Source organism: Macaca nemestrina, chromosome 12, assembly GCF_043159975.1.
Source record: "Macaca nemestrina isolate mMacNem1 chromosome 12, mMacNem.hap1, whole genome shotgun sequence".
NCBI classification, from domain to species: Eukaryota; Metazoa; Chordata; class Mammalia; order Primates; family Cercopithecidae; genus Macaca; species Macaca nemestrina.
The window spans coordinates 47,737,161-47,753,809 of record NC_092136.1 but is presented as its reverse complement, the minus strand read 5'-3'; the positions used below and the strand labels follow the sequence as shown (position 1 = coordinate 47,753,809).

The 16,649-nt window shown below is 44.5% G+C and overlaps 1 protein-coding gene across 25 annotated transcripts in view; it reads right to left on the bottom strand.

Moving 5' to 3' along the window:
- LOC105486966 (secretion regulating guanine nucleotide exchange factor) overlaps window positions 1-16,649 on the bottom strand; it is a 241,559-nt gene that overhangs the window by 189,076 nt on the left and 35,834 nt on the right. The gene's annotated exons all lie outside the window — the stretch shown is intronic.

Sequence of the window (16,649 nt, the reverse complement as noted above, 5' to 3'; positions counted from 1 at the left end):
CCAGCGGCCTGGCACCAGAGTCAGTGCCCTCAGTCATTGTCCTGCAGAGGATGCACAGGTCTGTCTGACCTCAGCTCCACTTTTCACTTGGTCACACTGGCTCTTCAAAAGTGAACATTCGCAAGGACTTCCTGAGGTTGTTCAGAGTCACAGGGACACACACGTGGGCTGGAGGCACAGAGAGAGCCCAGCTGATGAGTGAGTGAGCTTCATCCATCCTTGGCCTATATGGCAAAGGTCAGATTCCTAAAACATAGAAGTATTACACACAGCTGCTCCATTTTCACCACTGACTTTCTTAGCTACCAAATCGGGGGCAGCAGTGATAGAAGTGAAGACAGACAGCACCCTGAGGAACACCAAGACTGACTGCAGAACTATCTACAACATGGGGTTAGGGTTTCCCAGAGAAAAGCAAGGAGTCAGGCTGGTTTCTTCTTCCAGGCTAGGCAAGAGCATGGCAGGAAGCCCCAGTCCTAGTTTGTTCAGTAGCTCCCTTGCCTCTCTCAAGGCACCTACGTTCGCTCGATGTTGGATGACTGCTCCTTTGTCAAAAGCATATTCAACTTCCTCCCTCCGGGGCCTTAGGACCATGCTCTGCCCCCAGCCCACAATGCTGGTCAGCCTGCAACACCTGTCAGCCTGCAAAGCTGGTCAGCCTGCTTGTCCCACTTATGGAATCCTACTCCTGCTTCAGGGCCTAGCTCAAATGCTGCTGCCTCCCTAAAGCACCCTATCATCCCCTGGTCAGAAAAAGCCATCTCTTCCTTTAGGAGCCACTGGCATGGTGCTTGTACCTCTGTTTCAACAACTTTCTATCCCTCCAAACATAGGGTTATTTGACTGCATATCTTAGTTTGCCCAATGAACAATGATCTTTTCTTATTCTCTCAGTATTCCCCACAGCACCTAACACAGGGCCTGACCCAGAACAGGTGTTCAGTGTTTGTTGACAGAAAACAAAGTAATAGGTATTGCTGTTACCACCAAGGACATCAGAGACCATCTAAACCTACTCTCCAAAGAGAAAACGAAACTGAGGAAAACAAATAATTTTCCAAGTCACACAGCCTATACAGATAGAAACAGATCCAGGCATTCATAATATTCAACAAATAGTTACTGAGCACTTTCTATATGCCAGGTGCTGCCCCAGGTGCTAGGGGCTACTGCACTGAACAGAACACATAAAACTTAATCCTAGCACTTTTGTAGGTCAAAGTGGGAGGATCACTTGAGCCTTGAGTTTGATCACTTGGGTTTGAGACCAACCTGGGCAACATAGCAAGATCCTGTCTCTACAAACAATTAAAAAAAAAAAAAAAACTAGCTGAACAGGTAGTGCACACCTGTAGTCCTAGCTATTCCAGACGCTGAGGTGGAAAGATTGCTTAAGCCTAGGAATTCAAGGTTGCAGTGAGCTATGACCATGCTACTGCACTCCAGCCTGAGTGACAGAGCAAGAACCTGTCTCAAATTAAAAAAAAAAAAAGACAAAACTCCCTCCCATCATGGAGCTTAAATCTAATGACAGGAAAGACAGACAACAGCAACAACAAAACATTACCTATGGCAAATGACTTTCATTGCTATAGAGAAATATAAAGTAGGGAAAGGAGACAGGTAGAGCTGGGGAGGGAGATGGCGGCCCAGGACCAGTGTCCAGCTCCCATCTTCCTTTCTGAGCTTCTCCTCTACAGCACACCACATTTCCTAATGGAAGAACCTTAAACTTACAAGTCCCAGCCAACTCAAGTAGAGGCAATGAAACTTGCTTAAGCTGCCTCTCAAGCCTATGATGAAAAGGCAGGCAATAAACATAAATGCACTTTGTAAACCCTAAATGCAGGTGTTAATAACATTATGACTCTCACTCTCTAAAGCCAGTTTACAAAGAACCATCATGAGAGGCTGGACCATGATGAGTCCCTGCTCTGAGATGTGCTGGCTGAGGGCCTTGGTTTTCCTGTTCCTCTAGGGGTCCAGTAGCACATCACACTGCTAGTTACACCTAGAAGCCACTTGGCAACCTGAGAAAAATCTCTGATTGAGGCCAGTGACTCTACAGATGTTTCCCAACACATTTCACATTCAAACTCTAAAGCTTCTTCACACACTTATAGATTCTTATTAATAACATTTTAAAATGCAGATTGCTGCCTAATCTTAGCTGCGTAATTAAAAAATAATCTTGCTTTTCTCCCTCCCGGCAAGAAAGGAAACTATACCCCAGGGCTTCTGCAGCTAAGAATCACACCCTGCAGAAAAGCTAGTAGGAGGCTGGGGGGCGGGGAATGTGTGTGGAGCGGTGAGGGAGGGTAGTTGAAGCCAAGCAGCAAGTCTAATCCCTTGATTTTAAAGAAAATGAAAATAAGGCTGAAAGAGGTGAATGATCTGCCCAAGGACACAGTATGTTTTGGTAGAGCCAGAACTAGGATCCCAATTTCCTGCTTCCCAGCAGACTCTGCTGCCTGGTGGGGACAGGAAAGAACGACAACAAGCTGTAAGTCCTTAAAGGGTGAATACCATGTCTATGTGATTCTCCTTATACAGCGAGCAGAACACTGCTCATCTGGAGGAAGAGCTATCGGGTTTGGATTCTCAAGAGGATTATGGGAATAAGGTTCAAAGTTCTTTACATTCAATTCAGACTCATAAACCATCTGAGCCAGAAGAAACCTTAGAGAACTTCTTACCCAATCATTTGCTTCTAGTTAGGTAAAATGAGGCCCAAAAGGAAAGTAACTTAACTACCCAAGGTCAAATAGTGAGTTAGAAGTAAGACTAGACTAGAATCCAGGCCGCCCTGACTTCTAGTACATCTTGTCCACAGCTTCTTAGAAAAGTACAGGCATACTTCACTTTACTGCACTTCACAGATAACTGCAGTTTTTGTTTTTGTTTTTGTTTTTTAACGAATTGAAGGTTTGTGGCAACCCGGAGTCAAGCAAGTCTATTGACGCCATTTTTCAAACAGCACGTGTTCTGTGACATTTTGGTAATTTTTGCAGTATTTCAAACTTTTCACAATTATTATTATTATAATATCTGTTATGATGATCTGCAATGATCACTGATGTTACTACTGCAATTATTTTGCGGCATGATGAACCATGCCCATATAAGATGGCAAACTTAATCGATAAATGTTGTACGTTCTGACTGCTCCACTGACCAGCCCTTCTTCCATCTCCCTCTCCTCAGGCCTCCCTATTCCCGGAGACACAACAATATTGAAATTAGGCCAATTAATAACCCTACTATGGCCTCTAAGTATTCAAGTGAAAGGAAGAGTCACATATCTCTCACTTTAAATCAAAAGCTATAAATGATTAAGCTTAGGGAGGGAGGCATGTCAAAAGCCAAGATAGGCTAAAAAGCTAGGCCTCTTGCACCTGTTAAGCAAGTTGTGAATGCAAAGGAAAAGTTCTTGAATGAAATTAAAAGTGCTACGCTAGCGATAAGAAAGCAAAATGGGCCGGGTGCAGTGGCTCACGCCTATAATCCCAGCACTTTGGGAGGCTGAGGCGGGTGAGGTCAGGAGATCGAGACCATCCTGGCTAACACAGTGAAATCCCATCTGTACTAAAAATACAAAAAATTATCCTGGTGTGGTGGCGGGCGCCTGTAGTCCCAGCTACTCGGGATGCTGAGGCAGGAGAATGGCATGAACCTGGGAGGCGGAGCTTGCAGTAAGCCCAGATCGCGCCACTGCACTACAGCCTGGGTGACAGAGCAAGACTCCATCTGGCCAAAAAAAAAAAAAAAAAAAAAAAGCAAAATGGCCTTTTTGCTGAGAAAGTTCTAGTAGTCTGGATAAAGGGTGAAACCAGCCACAACATTCTCTTAAGCCAAAGCCTAATCCAGAGCAAGGCCCTAACTCTCTTCCATTGTAGGAAGGCTGAGAGAGGTGAGGAAGCTAAGGAAAAAAAGACGGAAGCTAGCAGAGGTTGGTTCACGAGGTTTAATAAAAGAAGCTATAGGCTGGGTGCAGTGGCTCATGCCTGTAATCCCAACACTTTGGGAGGCTGAGGCAGGGGGATCATGAGGTCAGGAGATCAAGACCATCCTGGCTAACAAGGTGAAACCCTGTCTTTTCCAAAAATGCCAAAACTTAGCCAGGCATGGTGGCGCATGCCTGTAATCCCAGCTACTCCGGAGGCTGAGGCAGGAGAATCGCTTGAACCCAGGAGGTGGAGTCTGCAGTGAGCCGAGATCATGCCACTGCACTCCAGGCTGGGTGACAGAGCGAGACTCTGTCTCAAAAAAAAAAAAAAAAAGAAAGAAAAGAAAAAGAAAAGAAGCTGTCTCCAAAAAAGTGCAAGGTGAAGCAGCAAGTGCTGATGGAGAAGCTATAGCAAGTTATCCAGAAGATCTAGCTAAGAAAATTGATAATGGGGCTACACTACACAGCAGTTTTTCAACGCAGACCAAACAGCCTTCTATGGGAAGAAGATACTATCTAGGGCTAATGCAGTTGGTGACTTTAAGTTGAAGCCAATTCTCATTTGCCATTCCAAAAATCCTAGGGTGCTTAAGAATTATGCTCAGTGTACTCTGCCTGTGCCCCAGAAATGGAACAACAAAGCCTGGATGATAGCACATCTGTTTACAGCATGGTTTACTGAATATTTTAAGCCCACTGTTGAGACCTACTGCTCAGAAAGGAGTCCTTTGAAAATGTTACTGCTCGTTGACCAAGCCCCTGGTCACTCAAGAGCTCTGATAGAGATGTGCAAAGAGATTAATGTTGTTCTCATGCCTGCGAATACAACATCCATTCTGCAGTCCAAGGATCAAGGAGTCATTTTGTCTTTCAAGTCTTATTATTTCAGAAATACATTTTGTAAAGCTATCGCTGCCATAGATTGTGATTTCTCTGATGGATATGGGCAAAGTTATTACATATCTTCTGGAAAGGATTCATTATTCTAGATGCCATTAAGAACATTCATGATTCATGGGAAGAGGTCAAATAACATTAACAGGAGTTTGGAAGAAGTTGATTCCAACCCACATGGATGACTTTGAGGGATTCAAGGCTTCAGTAGAAGAAGTAACTGCAGATGTGGTAGAAACAGCAATACAACTAGAATTATACATAGAGCCTAAAGATGTGACTGAGTTGCTGCAATCTCAAGATCAAACTTGTAGGGTTGAGGAGTTGCTTCTTATGGATGGCAAAGAAAGTGATTTACTGAGATAGAATCTACTCCTGGTGAAGATGCTGTGAACACCGTTGAAATGCTAACAAAAGACAAGCTATTATATAAACTTAATTGACAAAGCAGCAGCAGGGTTTGAGAAGACTGACTCCAAATTTGAAAGAAGTTCTACTCTGAGTAAATGCTATCAAACATCTTTGCATGCTACAGAGAAATCTTGTGAAAGGAAGAGTTCAATCAATGTGGCAAGTTTTACTATTGTCTCATTTTAAGTAACTGTCGCAGTCACTCCAATCTTCAGCAACCACAGCCCTGATCAGTCAGCAGCCATCAACATCAAGGCAAGACCTTCCTCTAAAAGGCCACAATTCAAAAAGATCACAACTCACTGACGGCTCAGATGATTGCATTTTTTAGCCATAAAATATATTTTAATTAAGGTATGTACACTGTTTTATAGACATAATGCTATTGTGCATTTAATAAGTATAGTATACAGTATAGTGTAACACAACTTTTATATGCACTAGAAAAACAAAAAAATTGTGTGACTCCCTTTATTGGATGTTTGCTTTATTGCTGCAGTCTGGGACTGAACCTGCAATAACTCCAACGAATGCCTGTACCAGTCAACTTCTCCAAGCTTCCATTGCAACCTGCCTCACCTAATTATCATGGGTTTCCTGAGCTGCTTGGCAGGGAAGAGCAGACAGGTGAGGTCACCATGATTCCTCACTGCCTCCATCCCAGGGATGGCTTTTGGGAGGCCCAAGGGCTAGGTAATGAAAGAAACATCCCTTTCTCCATCTCCTCCAGATACTCCTCTCCCTATCTGGAACTTCCATCCCTAATCCTGTACATCACCTTCAGTTTTTGTCCACTGCAAAATCATCAGTAGTTTCCATCTCTGTGAAGTTACAAAAGAAAAAAAAAAGGAAAGAAAAAAGGCCAAGCGCTGCACCCAGCTGTTGATGAGGCCGTGTTTTCCACTGATGACGATGACTCACAGTACCCAAGCTGAAGGCTAAAGCTGGGAATGCGACTTGGGAGAGTCAGCACAGCCAAGGGAAAGCCGCAGTTCCCAAGCATGCCTAAACCTGCAGAGAGGAGCTGCTTGAGTTCCCTTGGTAAAAAAATCCCAGCACTTGGCTATGGGAACACAGCTCCCCCTGCAGACCACCCTGAGGTCCCACAGGAGCAGGACCAGGGACAGGCCATACACTGGAGCCAGCTAATTCTGCAAAGCCCATCCACTGCCATGTATCAAAACTGTTATGTTAGAAAGCCAGGACCCCACCTCTGAAACCCCAGGACATCCCACAACCCCCTAGAAATACTATTTGCATCACTGGTTTTCAAAGAGAAACTCAGGAAGCTCAGATTAAGATCTCCAATAGAGGAGACAAAGGTTGGCCCCAATCTTTGGGTGAGCAATTCACCCAGAGGCAGCAGTAGGGAAGGAAACGAGCCTATCCTAGGATGCTCGTTTGTGGTCAACCAGTGAGAACATCTTGGTACATGACTATAGACAGTGCCTCTCAAATTTACTCTAACCCCATCCCTGGGAAACTGTTCCAGGCTCTTCAAGAGAGATTAGTATAAAAGATCTATTGGGGTCCTAATAGAGCTATACTCAAAGATGGGAAAACATTCTCCCATCCCCATATTTGAGAACTCTACAAGGGTGAAACTGAGCAGTGGACATGGTCAGGAAGATGCCAGTGGAGATAATGACCACTCCACTGTCGGTGGTTTGGGGACTTGGCACTTGCATCGAGCAGTAGCAATAATGAGCATCACCAACGGAGGCCACTGAGAACATATAATGTTCAAGGACTCACCAGGAAAGGGAAGATAGTCAGGAGACTTAGAGTCCCAATAATTTCAAAGTAGGGGGTTGGGAGAGGTTTGGGGTTAAAGTCCACTGTCAAGGCTGGCAGACGGTGTGACAAACATTGCAGTTACATTCAAATGGCTTGTCTGGAGGTCCATGGTCTCATGGTATGGAAAAGGAGAGGTTGCCAGGGCAGACCCAGGGTGGGATGGCCACCTTTCCCTCCCACATTGACTAATCTCCCTCCTGCTCTGCTCCCTGCTCCCATCTGTCCCTCAGGCCCCAGAATACAAACACCCTCTACTAGCAGCTCAACTGCCAAGAACCTCCAAGTCACCAATGTGACCTTTTGTAAAACCTTGACACCGTTTAAGATTATCTTTCAGGGTGCTGACACTTAGTCCCACTAGAGACAGTTACCACCAAAGCTACAGTACTTTCCTTGGAGAGGAGGACTTTTCCATGGCCAGGGCCTAGGAGAGGCATCTGCTACTGAGGATTTTTCATTTCATAGGCTCAGCTCCAACCAAATCAGCAAAGCACTGTTACTATGGACCATCTGCCAGGACCCGGAAACAGCCCTGTTACATAAAGGGGCTGGTATAATGAAATTTATTAAACTCGATTCTTCCTCCACAAAGAAGCCAAAGTCTCTCATAAAAGGGCTGACGTGAGGCAGTGGAGGGGTTCTACACAAGGGACCCATTGGGTTCTAATCCTAGCTGGGTCTGCTGCTACCTGTTAGCTATGGGACCATGGGGACAAATCATCTCTTGCTGGGCTTCTATTTTCTCAAATTTCAAATAAGGATAAAATGGTCCCTTCTAGGATTAAAATTCCACAATTTACGTTGTTATCACCAAAATGGCAAAAAGAAAAGAAAGCTTACCTTGATATTAGTTGGTACTGTAACGTTTTAAAATGTTAACATTCTAAAAAAGGACATTGCTCTCTTATTTGTGGGCTTAATGGAGAGAAGTGGTGAATAAAGCCACTGACTCTGGGGCTGGCTGAGGGAGAAAGTGCACAGAAGAGAAACAAATGGCTAGAAGCTTCTATCAGCTCAGGAATGAGTGGTCCAAGCAAAATTCAATGTAGGAGTGTGACTGGGAAGGAGTAGTACTATTGATGGCTCCCTGCCTATGCACATAGTAACTTTCCAGTTTACAAAGTACTTTCCATGATCTTATTTGAGCCTCACAATACCCCTAAACTTGACAAGGTGATGTTGACCTGCATTTCACATTGAGCAAAGCAAGGCTAAGTACCCAGGTAGGGTAAGCTCATGTCTCTTCACGTCTCTTTGGTTTCCTCATGGATAAAATGGGAGTGAGCCTCACTTGGCAAAATTTGTATATGGATTAAATAAATGTTTGTAAAGCCCTGGTAAAATGCCTGGCATACATGTACCCTTGATAAATGTGACAGACTCCTTCCTCACACAGCTCCATCTCCTCAGGGAGGTATAAGGAGAAGCCCCAGAGCTGCTCATTTTTAGGCCTTTAAGAAAAGCTTCAAGATGAAAGGTAACATGATGGTTTCCTAAATGACCTTCCATATGGCCCATGACAGCTTCCCAGAAGAAAGGCTAATGAACCAGATGACTCCAGTCCCACCCATCTCCCCATCTCGTAGATTCTCATAATCACCTGAGCCCCTGAAAGGGGCACCCCTAAGAATTCAGAGTACCTCTAATTCAGCCACAGCAATGAGCAGAAAGCAAGCATGAGGCCTCAACAGAGGAGCCAGCAAGAGCCACCCAGAGTCATGGTGTCTCCTTTCAATGTTTACATTTCTCACACACCCCCACCCCTCACAGAAACCTCCAGCTGCTCCTCCACTGCTCACAGAGTAATGCCTCAACAAGGACCCATTCCCATTATACCCAAAAGTTCCTGGTCTCTTATCATCTGGCCCAGGTCAAGCAAACTATACCACAGAGCACTTCCCACTTCTACGGATTTTTTCGCAGTATTGCTTCTGCTTGGAATGCCCTCCCCTCACTTCTGCCTATGCAACAAATATTTGTTGAACAAATGAGTGAAGGAATAAAGGGAGGAACTGCGAATGAGTAAATGATATAAGACACCCCTGTGAAGCAGACAAATTAGGAGTTAAGGTTCTCATTTTACAGGTGAGGAAGTTCAGGCCCAATGATTTGCCCAAGATCACACGGCCAACAAATAGCCAAATTAGAACTTAAACCTAGCTCTTCAGGGTTCTTTTGGCTACATTAAGCTTCCTCCTAAGGTAAAAAGTCACTCTTAGATTGGGCAAGAGTTGGTTCCTCCAATATTCCTCAGAATGGGTTGCTTTCACCTTGACACACATTGAGAGCACTTTAAAGTACTGGTGGTCACTGTGATTTATTTATTTATTTATTTATTTTTGAGACGGAGTCTCACTCTGTCGCTCAGGCTAGAGAGCAGTGGCGCGATCTTGGCTCACTGCAACCTCTGCCTCCAGGGTTCAAGTGACTCTCTTGCCTCAGCCTCCCGAGTAGCTGGGACCACAGACGTACACCACCACACCCGGCTAATTTTTTTTTTTTTTTTTTTGCAGCGATGGGGTTTCACCATATTGGCCATGCTGGTCTCAAACTCCTGACCTCGTGATCCGCCTGCCTCAGCCTCCCAAAGTGCTGGTATTACAGGAGTGAGCCACCGTGCCCGGCCGTCACTATGATTACTGAGAGCACCCATGGGACAGGCAAGGTCCCCTGAAAAAGGGCAAGCAGAGTGCCATCTGTCAAGAACCTAAAAATGATGGCAAAATCATAGGCCAGTAACTCAATGCTCACTTTTAGAGCACTCCTGGAACAAATCAATCTCCATCAGGAAAGAGGAAGATTCTTTGAATGGAAACTGAACTCTCTGCCAGGGACCTCTGCACCATTCCCAGAACCATCTGGTGAGCTTGCAGCATGGCTGGTCACCCCACTCACTATGAACAGATCGCGGAAGCCAAGGTCCCAAGGCAAGGCCTTGCAGATAGGCAGGAGCAAAACTGGTCTTAAAACCCTGGGGCACCAGACATTGCTGTCAGCCTCAGGGAGCTGAGGCTCTCTGATCTGGGCTTCTCCAAGAAAGTAGGAAGAGGACAGGGCTGGCTATAGGCTGTGTCTCCTAAACACAGCCATTGGAAACAGCATAGCTTCCACGTCCAAGAGTTCTACCCATTCCATGCTACCAGCACTCGAGTCTCTCCCCTATGTTTGGAGAAATCTAGCGGTGAATAAAGCAGACCAAGTCCCTAACCTTGTGGGGCTCACATTCTGTTAGGAGAGAATGACAACAAATAAACAAAAATGACACTATGATTTCAGGCAGTGAAAACTGCTATGATGAAAAATAACGCAGTGAAGGGAATAGAGTATAAGAGGTGACATTTGGACAAGAACCAATGGAAGTGAGGCAGTAGCTATGCAAGAATCACAGAGACAAGCATTCCTGGAAGAAGGAACTGCTAGAACACAGGAACAGAGGGGAAAGGTATTTAACCATTTCTCAGTGGGCTTTAGAACACCAGCCACCACTCCCTAACCTGCTCCATAAAGACCTGCCCTTTCCTACTTCAAAGGCCTCCTCCCTCTTGCAGTTCACCACCACAACTCCCCCAAAAGCTTTCTCCAGGAAGGAGAGACAAAATATCTGCTGCCCCCTCCCTAAAGCCTAAAGGGCTGCTACGGACTGAATGTTTGTGTCCCCATTAAATTCACATGTTGAAATCCTAACCCTTAACATTACGGAGACGAGGCCTGTGGGATGTGATGAGGTCATGAAGGTAGGGCCCTCATGAATGGGATCAGTGGCCTTATAAACGAAACCCCAGAGAGCTCCTTCACTTCTTCTGCCATGTGAGGCATAGCAAGAAGGGGAACCAGGAGGCAGGCCATCACCAGACACCAAATCTTCTGGCACTTTGATTAGGACTTCCCAGCCTCCAGAACTGTAAGATATAGGTTTCTATTGTTTATAAGCCACCCAGTCTATATTACTTGGTATAGCAGCCTGAATGGAATAAGACAGTCACTTGCCACATTTCCAGTAAGGTCACCTTGAGAGGAAGTGGCATGATGAAATAAAATAAGCTTTGATATCAAACACAGTGGGATTCAAGAGTCTGCTTTGCTTTCTAACTAGCTATGGTACTTTATGCAAGCCACTTAGCCTCTCTGAGCCTCAATTCTCACTTAGAATAAAGGGAAATGAACCCTACCTTAAGGGGCTACAGGAGTATTGCCCTCAGGCTGCAGAGCAGTACCTGGCAGAGCACCTAGTACATAGTAAGTACTTGGCAAACACTGGCTCCCTGCCCTATCCTGATCCCCTTGGAAATTTAAAAAAAAAAAAAAAAAAATTGTTCTTATTCAACCAATTGTGCTAACTCATGTCTTCAGCACGCCTCTGGCAAGGCCCTGGGCCTGCCCATCTGTGGGGTATAGGGCTTAAGAGATGACCCCTAATTCTATCCATTGCACAGTGTGATGGGAAGCCTTGCCCCAGAGAACTGAGGAGGAGAACTGGAGAGGGCAGAGGCGAGCAGAAAAGACATGCACGTTGCTTTTGCTGTGAGTGAGAAGGTGAAAATCATTAAGACAAGGCCCTTGAAGAAATCAGGAAAAAGGCAAACAGTTAACTGCCACTGCCAGGTCCTCTCCCACAGCTGGCTCACTGGCCCTTGTCCCCTGGATCTCCATGGGGCAGCCAGCTAGAGGTCAGACCAGTCTCAGTTCCTCTTAAGAGAAAGGACTATCAGCTATTAACTCAGGGTGTGTCCTTACGCAAGCTCCTTTCCCTTTCTGGGCCTAGGTTCTCCCATCCATACAAAAAGGGGGAGAGCGTGGATGACCTCTAGGGGCCCTTTCAGCTCTGACCTTGCTAATTCCGGAATGACCCTACCAGCCTCATCCCAAGGCTATCTGGCTGCCTGCTGCTGCCATCTGGTGGCCCTACAGGCCCGGCCCCTTCTCAAATATACCCACTTCAGAGGGTGGCTCTTGCTTCTGCTTCAGGTACACACATGCTACACTTCTCTAGACCACAGATCAATGGGTATTCACTGCCAAACACAAAATCCAAATACAATGACAAAACTTCATCTCTCTATCAGAGATGACACAGCTGCAGCTGAGAGCATGAACTCCCTTCTCAAAGATAGAAGGTAACCTGCGCAAGGTCACAGAGCTGCCTGGCTCCCAAGCCAGTATATGATTTCACTTTACCACAACGCTTAGGGCTGGTGGGTACCTGCAAACCAAAAATAAAGTCAGCCTAGAGCCAAGGAACAAGGCTGGTTGAAGGTGGAGTAAAAACTGCCAGGACTCCTCGCAAACCTCAAGAAAAGGTAAGGCATGGCACATGAACGGGCTAAGCACTGCTTGCAGAAGTTAACTGGAAATACACACTTAGGGTACCCAATGTATCTCCCTAATCTTGGAGGTGATCATTCATAAGAACACCTGCAGGGTCTTCCACAAACCAGCCTCCAAGCCACCACCACAGCCTGGATCCTAGACTAGGCAGACCACCAAACAGTGGGGAAGACACCTGGGGTAGCATTGTGTGTTTGTGCATGCTTCCCCCTGCCAGACAGCAGCTCCTCAGGGCAGGGTTATATCTTTTCTTCTCTATCTCCAGGCCTCTTAACACCTGGCTAGAGGAGCTCAGTGAATCCAAGTATACAAGTAGATCCTTTAGGTTTCTGCACAACATGGGACCTGTCTATTCTTTGTGGACTCAACTGATTACACCCTTGGCTCTGTCTGCAGCCTTCCTTTATAGTGTAGACCCTGAAAAAAACACATTGTGTGACTTTAACTAGGTCGCTTGCTTTATCAAGCCTCTATCATCTCACATCTGCAGCATACCGGGGTTTTATTGGATGATCTTCAAAGTCCTTTTAATTCTAAAATGCTAGAATTTGAAACCCCCAGGCAAATCAAGGCTAATCTTCACCTGCAGACACAGCAGCTAAAAATGGGAAAGGAGAAAGTAATCAAACAATGCTTCCCTCTAGTGGTTCAGTGCTGTCACTACACCCTACCTGCGCAGAGCCCCTGACACTCAACTTTTACTCCAATTCACCCTGAACTCTGAATAACAGAAATCAGCCTGCAGCCAGCAGAGCCCAAGTGCAGGGGAGCGGAAGAGAAAAGAAAGAGGCCAGGCTCAAGAAGCCAAAGAGGCCTCTTAGCCAGTTCCACAATAGTGGAGAAATTATCCATCTTTAGGAACAAATATATTTCGCAACTTGAAGGATCTTTTGTGACCTCTAATTCCCCTCTTCGGATGAAGAAATTGAGGCTCAGGGATGTTCAGGAGGGACTTACCCAAAGTCACAAAGCTGACTCATGACTGAGCCAAAAATAGATGGTCACTCTCCTGCCTCCTGCTAAAGTATCTTGCCTCTCTTCCACGCAACCTCCCAACTGAGGCCCGCGCAAGTGACTTGTCAAGGACATATACATGGGAATAGATGGCAAAGGAGCCAGTCTCTTGCACTGAGGGGTAAGTGATTTTATTCATTAACTTTAAAATAGTATTCATAGGAGATATAATCAAATTGAAAATATTCAAAATTCAGCATAGAAAACAAAATTCACTCATAATCCCACTTGGCCCATTTCCTTCTAGTCTTTTCTATGCATTCTTCTTTTCTTTCAACAAATTAGAAGTTACAGTATAGTTAATCATTCTTTTCACTTACTATACCATGAGCATATTCCTGTCATTAAATATCCTTCTAAAACATTCTATTTAATGACAATATAATATTCCAACATATGGCTCTGCCATCATTTGTTTAACCAATCTCTCTTCAATTTCATTTGTTTCCATACCTTTGTTTTTGTCATTATAAATTAGGCTGCAGTAAATGGCATTATACTTAATCTTTGAATGCATCCATGACCATTTCTTTAGGCCAGTTTTATTTTTTATAGGATAGAATTTCAGAGCTGGAATGACCCTTAAAGATCATTATGTCAACGTACTGGCCAGATGGAAGAGAGGGGGCCAGAGAGTTTAGTGTCTTGCCAGAGGACAAAGAGAAAGCAAGAGAACCAAGTCAAACTCTCCGTCTATTAAAATGTGACCTTCCCAAAGCCCAACCACAATTTCACACCCTTCCCTGACCAACCTCACCCACACTGACCTCTCCTTCCCCTGAAATCCTAGAGCCTGCAGTGTCTGGGCCACTCCTTTGGCCCTTGGCTACATTCTTTTTATTCTTCTACTAAATATTTAATTGTTCATCCAACCAAAAGCTTCCTAAAGGTGGTTCTGGATTTTAAATTCCCCTGTATTCTGTAGCATAGTGCTATATACATATAGAGAAGCATTTCACAAATATCTGCTAACGGACTAAAGATACCTACGAATTTCCTTCCAATTGCTTGCTGAAATGTAGTATCACTGGCAATAGTTGGAGAAAGATGCTTCTTTGAACAGTAAAAGAAGTTTCGCTGATGAGTTAGAGCTCTCTGAGAAACACAAGATCTGGAATTAGAATAGCAGGCTTGGGGACAAAAGATGGGATTCAAGTTTTAGCTCTGTCCATCTACGTGAAACAGAGCAATGCCATTAACCAATTAGGGACTCTTCTGTGAAGTAAGGATACTACTACTCATCTTGCCAACTTCATATGAGAACACGGATGTGAAAGTACTTGATAGTGATAAAGGTGGTCCATGAGAGTTATGATTGCTGCTGCATTCTCATGCAGCTGCTTCTGTGAATCCCAGAATGGCCTCCTGACCCTCGCTTCTCAGGCACCATTTCCCAGTTTCTACTCCACACATATATCCTTAAAGGAATCTATGGCTGCACTCTTCAGGTAAGAATAAGTGTTTTCTTGAAGCAGAACTTTTTTTTTCTCTGTGAGACAGGGTCTCACTCTGTCAACCCAGGCTGGACTGCAGTGGTGCAATCTTGGCTTACTGCAACCTCCACCTCCTGGCCTCAAGCCATACTCCTGCCCCAGCCTCCCAAGTAGCTGGGACCACAGGCACGCACCACCACACCTAGATAATATTTTTATATATTTTTTTGTAGAGATGGAGTTTTGCCATATTGCCCAGGCTGATCTCAAACTCCTGGGCTCAAGAAATCCACCTGCCTCAGCCTCCCAAAGTGTTGGAATTACAGATGTGAGACACCATGCCTGGCCAAAGCAGAACATCTGACACAGAAGGAACTATCTTCCTGGTTCAGGTCCCTGGATTTGACTAGTTAAGTGGTCCACACTTCCTCATCATCTCTGGAAAGAATGTAACAAGGCAGAAAGAACACTGTACTGAGAGTCATGAGACTTGATTGAGTTATGGTCCTAGTTCCTTGACTCACTCACTGTGTCTCCCCTATTTAGTCCTCAGTTTTCACATCTCTAAACTGAGGAATTAAGGCCAGATGATCTGTAAGTTTCTATCCATTACTGACATTCTAAGTATTCTAGGATAAAAACTCATGACTTTAATAAGAATCAAAAAGTATCCATTTCAAAATAAGCCTTTGGGCTCAGCTTGACTTTCACCCATTGGGTTTTCAAAGTTCTAAAGAACAAGCATCATTAATTCCAAAGCACCTGCTTTAAATAGAGCCCATGAGGTCAGAATCTCCCTGAGCTTGGTTGAAGTTTCATGATGTATGGTCCCAAAGAAGATGGAGTAATGTATACTGTCACCCTATTCTGAAAAGGATCTTGGCCCCAAAACAGAAAAATCAGCATTAGGTATATTTATAAACTCAGTTTAGTGTGAATCAATGGCCGGGCTTGAATTTCACTAATGCTTAGACATCAAATGCAATAAAATAATTTCTTGGGCTGTGACACTTGAAAGAGTAGCTAACAGCTAGTCCCTTTCATATGTACCATACAATTCCCCTCTTTAGGAAAACAAAAGAATAAAAAAATCTCAATCAAAAGGACATAACCACGAATCAAATGGAAGGGGGAAAATTTCACTGGAAAGTAGAACTGGATTTCTAGCTTAAAGTTGCCATAAAGTCACTTTCTCTCCTCTTGGTTTCAGTTTTTTTCATTTGCAAAGCGAGGAAGTTGCTTCTTTCATCATTGATTCTCTAAAACTTCTAAGACTCATGGGCTTTTTAAGGTGACACTGAAGAAAGTAAAGAATGTCAAAGAACTCTCTGTATTTGTTCTCACTTTTTCAATCCATATCCCTTGTAAGACCACAAGGCTACTTTGGGATACTGCAGGATCCAGGGAAAGCTTCCAGCATCCCAAAAGCAACTGGATTCTAGACATTCTGACCAACTCCACATAAAGGTTTAGATCTTGTATAAATCATTCCCCTTGAAATTCTAATACACCACCAGCAACCAGCACTTAGCATTTGTAAGCACTGATCTTTCTGTACTCTTCAGGAGTGTTCTGATCAACTTGTTACCTATCCAGAGACATTCACATCCAGCCCCGCAGAGACCTCTGACATAAAGAGAAGAAATGGAGCATGTGATCTCCAGAGAGCTCATGAGTTTCCAAAAGAGTAGTGGGAGCTAATGTGTCTTAAAAAGACATAAGAGCCAGTCCTGTGCTGGATGCTTTAATACATCATCTCTTTCAATCCTCATATCAGGTCAGCAGTTATTTCCCCATTTTCCTAATAAGGAAATAAGTTCAAAGAAATC